The 8,705-nt window shown below is 41.9% G+C and overlaps 1 protein-coding gene across 12 annotated transcripts in view; it reads right to left on the reverse strand.

Annotated features, from left to right (window-relative positions):
• SLC8A1 (solute carrier family 8 member A1) overlaps positions 1 to 8,705 on the reverse strand; it is a 441,932-nt gene that overhangs the window by 361,086 nt on the left and 72,141 nt on the right. For 5 of the 12 annotated variants that reach the window (XM_006141303.1, XM_006141302.1, XM_027775250.1 and 2 more), the window contains exon 1: positions 8,587 to 8,699. The exons of 5 other annotated variants lie outside the window; for them this stretch is intronic. The gene's annotated coding sequence lies outside the window, so the exon portion shown is untranslated. Of the gene's footprint in view, positions 1 to 8,178; positions 8,357 to 8,586 lie in introns of those variants that run through there. 2 more of the 12 variants (XM_006141294.2, XM_006141296.3) reach the window with 2 other exon arrangements.

Here is an 8,705-nt window from a genome sequence, read left to right on the forward strand (position 1 = left end):
AATAAGTGCTGAACTCAGTGCTACTGGTTAGGTATGTATCATTGGACAAATCACTTCCAGTCTCATCTGTAAAATTGGGATACTCTGCAAACAATCCATAGCTGATATTCTAATCCCACTTTCAAGGTCATCCATGGTATGGCACCTACCTACCTTCCCAGATTTAGTGTTCCTCTAGAAAGCTGAACAACTAAGTCAAAATTACCCAAATATGAACAGCATTTTTCCTATATACTTTAATATCTGCCCTCTGTGAGGCATCTTCAAATGTCAAATTTCCCTTTATAAAACTGATTTCCCCCCCCTAATTTGCCAGGTTTGTAAACTTGCCAGACAGAGAGAGACAAAAGGAGAGAGAAAGTGAGAAGACGCCCATCATAGGAGATGGTCATGCTCTAGTTTCTTCTCCCCCATGTCTCCCTTCTTTAGGAATTTGGAGCCTGTACATGTGTACAGCATATTTCTCATGCCACCAGGTCCAGGACTTGAACCTCACAATCATGTGGGATCCAGACACCCTAGCCACCATGCCACCAGTTGGTCCTTAGAAGTACTTTTACTGAAAAAAACAAACAAACAAACAAACAAAAACCCTTATTAGTCATCTAACTTTGGGCTCCTACCACCTTTTCCCAAATTAAAACTCAGGTCCAGGTAACTTAGAAGACTTTGAGGCCATATGTCAGAGTGACGGAACTAGGCTTTGAAGCAAGGTCTCTGAGTTCCCAGGCCATGTCTCTTCATACTGCACCAACACCCATTGCTAGGATTCCCCAAAACCATTGATGTTGCATGTATAGGTCTCACAGTCTATAGTCTATCAAGAGTTGGTAAGTAGGCCAAACCCAGCACATTACCTGTTCTCGTAACGTACATAAAATTAAAATCTTCCCATATATTAAAATGATCTAAAAACATAGAAAGAATATTTCATGAAGTGAAAATTATATGATGTTCAAGTTTCAATGCCCGTAATTAATGTTTTATGGAATATATCCCTGACCATTCATTTATGTATTGTCCATGTCTGTTTTCTTATTCCAATAGAGGTGAGTAATTGCAATAGACCCAGTAGTCCACAATGCCAAAACTGTTTACTGTGTAATCATTTAAAAAAGCAATTTTCGGATCTCTGGTATAAGTAAGTACGTGTAATTACCTTCCCTTTCCTTCCCATGATAACTCCACCACCACCCATAAGCAGGGGCAGGGACGCTCTCTCTCATTGCTCTCTCAAGTGATGAGTTAACCCTTGGGTATACATGGCTCATAAACTGCTCCAAATGTTTTCCTAACATCAATTTTCTTCTTCTTCCAAAGCATCATAAGGATTTTTACTACGATCATTCTCATTTAATAGCTGAGGAAAGTGAGAGCAAAAGAGTCAAGTATCTTCCCAAATGAAAAATGTTGAATTCAGATAACTATCACAACTATAATGCATATGTCTAACAGACCTCAAAGACTATAGTTTGAGTACTGTAAGGTCCTTCATTTTATTAATCAATATCCTCAAACTAGAAACAAGGTCATAGAGCTCTCCCTCTACCATGGAGAATCCTTGCTAGACTTCCAGGGAGTCCTGAGGCCAGAAAACACAGACACATTTCTGGTGATTTTCTACACTATCAAAGAAAACAAGATGTGACTTTGGTGAAATTCAGTCATAGATCTGGATTCTGCTATTTCTGATTTCACTCTTATAAAGACATTTAATTGTATATAGCCTCCATTTACTTATTGGTAAAAGGCAAGAACAAAATAAAACTAGATAATGTCTGCTGTCTCTTCCAGTGCTAGCCCTGGTACTAAGCAACAAGAAAACTGAGAGAGACCAGCTCTTAAAAAGTGCCACTGACAACTGCAGAAGAAGAAAGACAGTGAGAAATCAGGGAAAGGAACTATTGATTTTGCTCAACATCAATGCATAAATTTCAGCACTGGGGAGCCACACACCCCCAGATTTGAAAGATTTTAGGGAAGAGTGACTTGAAAATTCTAAGACATTTATTGGGCACCTCTAAAAATTCTGTTGCCACTTTTAGTTAGGGTTCTAACAATCCACAGAAGAGGTTTAGGTTGGGGAGTAGAGTAAGCAGTCTGATTCTCTGTACCTGCTGCTAGGGCTGAGCACTACACACGGAGCGGAGCAGAGCCAAACGGTGCTCCTGGTCCTGTGCTTCAAGGGCAATCAAAGAAACTGGAAGCTAGAGAAACTCAAAAAGCTCAAGGAAGAAAGCACCAGAGTCATTCTGTGCTAAGCAAATAAATGGAAATAATCTGTAATGGTATGGAAACCATAATCATCAAATTTAAGGATGGACAGGCTAGCAGATATCTGTCTCTTGCCTCACCTCTCCCTCAAGGCTGTGCTAGAAGTTCACACATTTTTGTGTGTGTGTGTGAAATATGTTTGAGCAATGGCTTATGTTGGCATTTGTTCCAGATCCATAGTGCCTGTGGCATGGTCCGGACTGAAATACAAAGCAGGTTCAGTCTGGAAACAGCCCTAACATCATTCCAGGGTTGCCCTTGTCATAATTAGATAAGACTGGTTTACATGTTTCAAACATGGCCAGGCTTCATCTGTTTTCAAAATCCAGCTGGTGACATGATGGTTAAGGCAACTGAATCCACTATAACCGATTATACAGTTCAAATTGAGGACCTGGTGGCTTGAAAAACACGCATGCCCCAAATCCCAAGAGGAAATGGAAGAGCAAGGACTGTGTCATGGCCATACCCCATGGAGGTTGCTTTCTCACTTCCCCTCTGTCTGTCTGTCTGTCTGTCTGTCTGTCACTCTCGCTTATCTCTGGTAAGCGCTGTCTCTCTCATCTCTGGTAAGCGTACACGCTCTGTGGCAAATTTAAAACAAAATCCTTTCACTCTTCGTTAATGAACTAAAAGGTTTCCTCTTCTATGAAGCTATGTCCGATATTCTCTTCTCCCTTTCATATCCTACAGTGCTTCAGTTTCAGTGCAATGATCTAGCTCACTCAGACCTATATGAGAATCTTCCAAACATTCACATAAAATGGGTATTATGAAAAAATTATGTATGTATTTAATTTTTTGCACTGAAATGAATTGTACTGTAATTGCACTTTCTATGAACTTCTTGAAGTCTTCTCTTATTTCAAGTATAGGTGTGCTAGATCATGACATCTTAGAGAACAGAAAACCACTTTGTACAAGGAGCTTGGATTTTGGACAGCTTCACTTATTAACCCTTGGACAAACCCTTGCATGTACTTAGTGCTCAGTAAATATCATAGCTGGGTTGAAGTAAATTGCTGAATCACTACCTTGTCTGTTTGACTTCATCTCAAATTAGATCCAACCAGGGACTTACTAATTAGTCTGACTTTACATGCAATGACATCTACACAGTGATTACTCTATCTTTTAAATTTAAATTACAATGGACTCAAGGGCACAAGAGGTGATGTGTTGGTTAAGGTGCTGAACTCCCACATGGCCAATTGTGGTTTGAGTCCCAGACCTGGTAGTTTGAAAACCATACCAGGCATGTGCGCATGAACTCCCAAATTCCCAGAAAGAAAATGGAGCAGAAGGGATTGTGGTGTAGCCCTCCACATGGAGGCAGATTTCTCACTTTCCCTGTCACTGCTTCCATCCTTCATAGGGTGAGTGCATGTGCCCTACGGCAAAAACGTTTTTAAAAAAGTATGAACCCTAATATTTACATTTATTTTCCTAGATCTTGTATATGTATAATAAACTATGTCTCAATTGGCCTTACACTAGTGTTTTCTAAGTTGATGATATGAATATTACAAAATGACACCGTAGAATCCATTCAATATTTAAAGAATATCATTTCACTCTAGGTAAAATAGGTTTGCCCATTTCTCAGAAGACTTACAAAGTTTGACTTTTCAAGAAAGAAGAACATTCTCATTACCTTTGTGGCCCTGAAGTAAAACTACAATGTGGAAGTCTATGCATGCCTCTGTCTGGCTAGATAGACTGTCTGGCACTCAGATCCCGCACACTTCCCCACCAGAAAGGCCCTCGGAGCGCACTGACTGGTCAGCAATCTAGTTTTAAGCTTCTTTCACTTCCTCTGCATCTTCCTGTATCCCAGACCCTCAGGACTTTCTGCCAGCTGCTGTGACAAACCAATCCAAGATTTAAAAAATTGAACACATATAACTGTTAGTAAGAATTAATGGTAGCTCTTTCCCAGGTAGTATCATTGCATTTTATTCAGAATCTACTAGATAGAATTCCTTCTAAGTGAATGCTTCTCATAGAATTTCAGATCTTCTGTTGGTCAAAGGATAAATGCTTTGAAGCTGAGAAAGTTTTAACCACCCTCGTATTGTTTCATAGACTTCTGTCTATGCTGCATTTGCCCTTGACCACAAAAGTATTTTCCTTACTTCAGCATCCAGTCAGGGCTTATCTCCTTCTACATGACACCCCCTCCTTTCTGAAACTGGCTAGAAAACTTCAGGCAAAGTGGAAATGTGATTCTCTTCAACCTTTGTCTATCTTGCTGTTCTTTACACTACTGACGCTGCAGATCAAAGGACAATCACAAAGGTAGATATAAAACATTTAGGGTTCAATACAGAGGGACCAGCAAAGAGCCTACAAAACAAAACAAAACAAAACAAAACAAAACAAAACAAAAATACCCTACAAGCAGCAAGGACCACAAGCAACTGTCTTCCTGCAGATCAAAGGACAATCACAAAGGTAGATATAAAACATTTAGGGTTCAATACAGAGGGACCAGCAAAGAGCCTACAAAACAAAACAAAACAAAACAAAACAAAACAAAACAAAACAAAAATACCCTACAAGCAGCAAGGACCACAAGCAACTGTCTTCCAAGTTGAGTGAACACATTGGGAAATAGCTCGGGATCTCATTTGTATTCCAAACTGCTCTTGGTGAAAGCATATCAAAAATGGGTTACTCTAGGGGTCTACAGTTCAAAAAATGGGCTCTTTGATTTACAAATACTATTAAAAACCTAATCAGAGATTCGTTTAAGTGTTCAAAGTATGTTTTGTGTAAAACACATTGTTTTGGTGCAGGTGGGTGAGTGTGTATGGTGGGGGTGCGAGGGGGAGAGATAGCTTTTGCAAAAGAAAGAAAACTAAAAATAAACCCACTGCACTCAAGGAGGCTCCACTGGACTAGCCCTGAGTGCAAACCAAAATCTCAATGGCAGACACTGACAGCTCAGATTCCCAGAATCTAGTACAATCCAATGGGTCAGCAAACACCTGACATTTACTTTCACTAAATCTCAAATATGTCTCCAGAGGACAGAAATCCCTTTGTTCAGAGAGAGTGGAAACAGCTAGTTCAGGCACGTACTAGCTAGTTAGCTAAAATGACTACTGAGAACTAGACAACTAAGGGATGTTGGATAGGATTCTGGAATCTGGAGAGCGTCGGGGAGAATATCTGCCACAAGAGGGAGCAGTGAAATTGGTCAGAGGGGAGACTGACAGAGGTTATGATGAGGGGGTCTGACTAGGAGGTATGGGAGGTTATGATGAAATGTCTAACTATGAAGTGTGAACAATGTTGGAGGATGTTTTAACAAGAGACGTTTATCCCTTAGAGGCAAAGGAAAAAGAAATGATCAGGAAGAAGAAAGGCATGTTCATTCCTAAATTCTTAGTAAGTAAAGGTGACAATTTAGTTTTTACTTGAAAGCAACATACGCACACTGCAAAAAATATAAAGCATGTAACATATGGGCTCTAACATCCTCTTGTTACCTGTATTTTTCCCAGTTTTAGTTTCTCTTTCAGTCTGCATGTCATTCACTGCCATGCTGCTAGAGCAGAATCCCTTACCTACATACCCTGTATTCAAAGGCGTCATGGAGAAAGGGCTCATTTCACTGACTTGCAACATGGAAATCAGATCTGAAAGCCTTAAAATGCACTTACTTTGAGACAACCACATCTATGAGCCACGTAAATGCTTTCGCTTGCTTTTTAAAGAGAGACTATAACTTCATTGGATCCGCAGAGCCTTTCTCATGATTTATTTGACAAAGAAACATATTAAAGACTAAGAGGGAAGAAACCATGCATTTACTCTGCAAGATAAATGAAAGTCTATTTCTGTCTGGTTCAAAAAAATGTTAAATATAGCTTGTGAACAAATACTAAAGCTCTTTTGGAATATATGTTTTTGGTTTGTGTGTGTGTGTGTGTGTGTGTGTGTGTTTTCAAAACATAGTGAGCTTGAAAGAGAAATTAATGTAATTCCTGAAAAGTGTCCGGTAGGGGTTACTGATATACCTCAGCTTCCTTTTGTCATTTTATTTGGAGTTAGAGCACTGTTTCTGCTACGCTCTTTTCTTTCCTGTCATGGTCAACAAATGGGTTTTCTTCTTCTTAATCCAAAACGTAACAGCAGAAACCATTGAACAGCAATGGTAAATGGGTAGGTAGGTAGTAGCCAGGTAGCTATAAAGCACAGCTTCGCATTCTTTTAGTTCATTACTTTCCTCTTTCAGCCCTGTCAAGCTTCCAAGACAGAGTAGATTAAGTCTGATCGTCACTCTTATATCCTTTGCAATCTCTGCACAGCTCAACAGTGAATAATGGTTTACCTCTGTCCAGTCCTTTTTTTTTTTTCCCATAAGAATTAACTATTCCATTTTTAAATAAAAGACAATAGCCATTTTAAGGGGAAAAAAAAAAAACATTGAGGCTTCCTTTATAGGAGGTGGGAGAAATCTGAACTAAAGACCCCTTAGATCCAAATGAAATCCTTCAAGCAGACGGAATTTGTAAAATGAAAATCATTTCAGAAAACACATCTTGCTTGCTGATAAAATAAGTAGGTCCTCTCTCACCATGTCACTCACAAGGCCCCCAAAATGGACTAGCTCTCCCTGCTTCCCCCTGCTTTCACACCCTCCTAGCCTCCGAATTAAGCAAGTTTAACACACCTAGAGAGCTGAATCCAAGTAACAGAAGATTTGAAAGAGGAACCTAAAACTAAGCACCTCTCTTTTGGCTTTGTCTTCTTTACACGACATGAACGAAACATGGAGAATTATTTTCCTCTCTCCTTTCTTTCCTTTTCTTTTCCCCTGCAGGAGTAGCTTTGAGGGAGAAAGAGAAAGCATGCAAATGAATGTGTGTGTTAGTGAGGGGTGAGATGCGGGAAGAATGCTTTCATAATTCCCTCCTGACTGCTCCCTGTTTCCTGGAGGAAATCCTCACACAGGTCCCAGATAGTGGATGCTCAACTGCTCCTATTTGGAGATCCTCAAGCAATGCCGCTAACCACATCTAATCAGAAATCTCCACCTACTCAGGCAGCTCCTCCATGATCAGGATGCCCGCACTGTCTTCACCACATCTGTCATTTTTAAAAAAGCTTCTTCCACTACACCTCCCACTGATATCCTTTTTTCTCTTTTTAGTCTTTACACCTCCAGCAGGACAAAGTTTGTATTGTTATATTCACAACCACTAGTGGCTGATTAACAGGAGAGAGATAGGGTGCCTTCAAGGGAGCCAGGCTAAGGGAGGTTAAAACCTCACCTAGTGCAAAGCATGACTTTCTTTCCACTGACGGCAGACGACATGCATTGCTCTCTTTTAAAAAATTCTTTGTTAGATTTGATCACCCCTGCTCTCAACCTAACCGCTGCCACTTTGTCTAGAGAGGGAAATACGAATTGCCAGCACAAGCCATTCATCAAACAGCAACAAGAATCCTTCGGGAGGGGGGTTTACAGAATGAAGGATGCACAGATACTGTATTTTTTAAAAAGCATCGCTGGAGCGGATTTGGTTTCTTTAGCCATCGTCCAGCTATAAGACCTCCCTCTTCTTCATTAAGGAGGAGCCAACAAGGATATCCTCACATCTCAGAACACAGACCATTTCCCCAAGAGCCAGCAAAGCTCCAGAGGCAGATAATGCAGCTCCAAAGTTCCCTTGGAATCCCTTAGGCCAACATGCCTGTATGTGCAGAATCCCCCGACGCACACGAACGACAGCGCCAGAGACAGGGACCCTACAGCCCACTCCCCCTACGTTTCTTCCTTGTCCTCCCCTCTGCCCCAGCCACACCTCCCTCCTCTCCGCAGTCGGTGGTGAAGCGCCCGCCGGAAAAGAGGGTGCTCCCCAGTGTGGCCTTGGGAAAGACCCCAGGGATTACCGGAAGGAGGGATGGCCGAGGAGGGAGCTCAGTGGGTGGGGACGCCTGGATCCCCAGCAGCGCTGCATTCCGGGTGGACTTGGCTCTTCGCGCCCTGAATCGTGGGAGCCCAGCGCTGTGCAGGGTGCAGCATCTCAGCAGCCCTTTCTTCTCCGGCAGCCGACACTGGCAGGCAGGCACTCACGCCCAGACGCACCAGCTCCAGCTATTTCACTCTCTGAGAAGCGTGGACACCCAGCAATGTGCAGGCGCGCACACCACACACACACACACACACACACACACACACACACATTTAGAAGCCAGTCTTTTGCCCAAACCGAGCCAAGTGTAGCCTTAAAGAGCGGAAGGAAAATAGTTCGCGGTATCTGACCAAATCCCCTCAGCCTGCCCATCATAAGCGCCTACCTGCTTTGAGGAGTGTGAATGGATTCTGCCCCCGTTCCTCCGCGCTAGTAGGAAATACGGCGCAGTCCCTCCTTTTAAATAGCTCACGATCAGGAAGAGGTCGCTCCCATCTTCTGGGG

This window comes from Tupaia chinensis, unplaced genomic scaffold, assembly GCF_000334495.1.
Source record: "Tupaia chinensis unplaced genomic scaffold, TupChi_1.0 Scaffold000050_1, whole genome shotgun sequence".
NCBI classification, from domain to species: domain Eukaryota; kingdom Metazoa; phylum Chordata; class Mammalia; order Scandentia; family Tupaiidae; genus Tupaia; species Tupaia belangeri.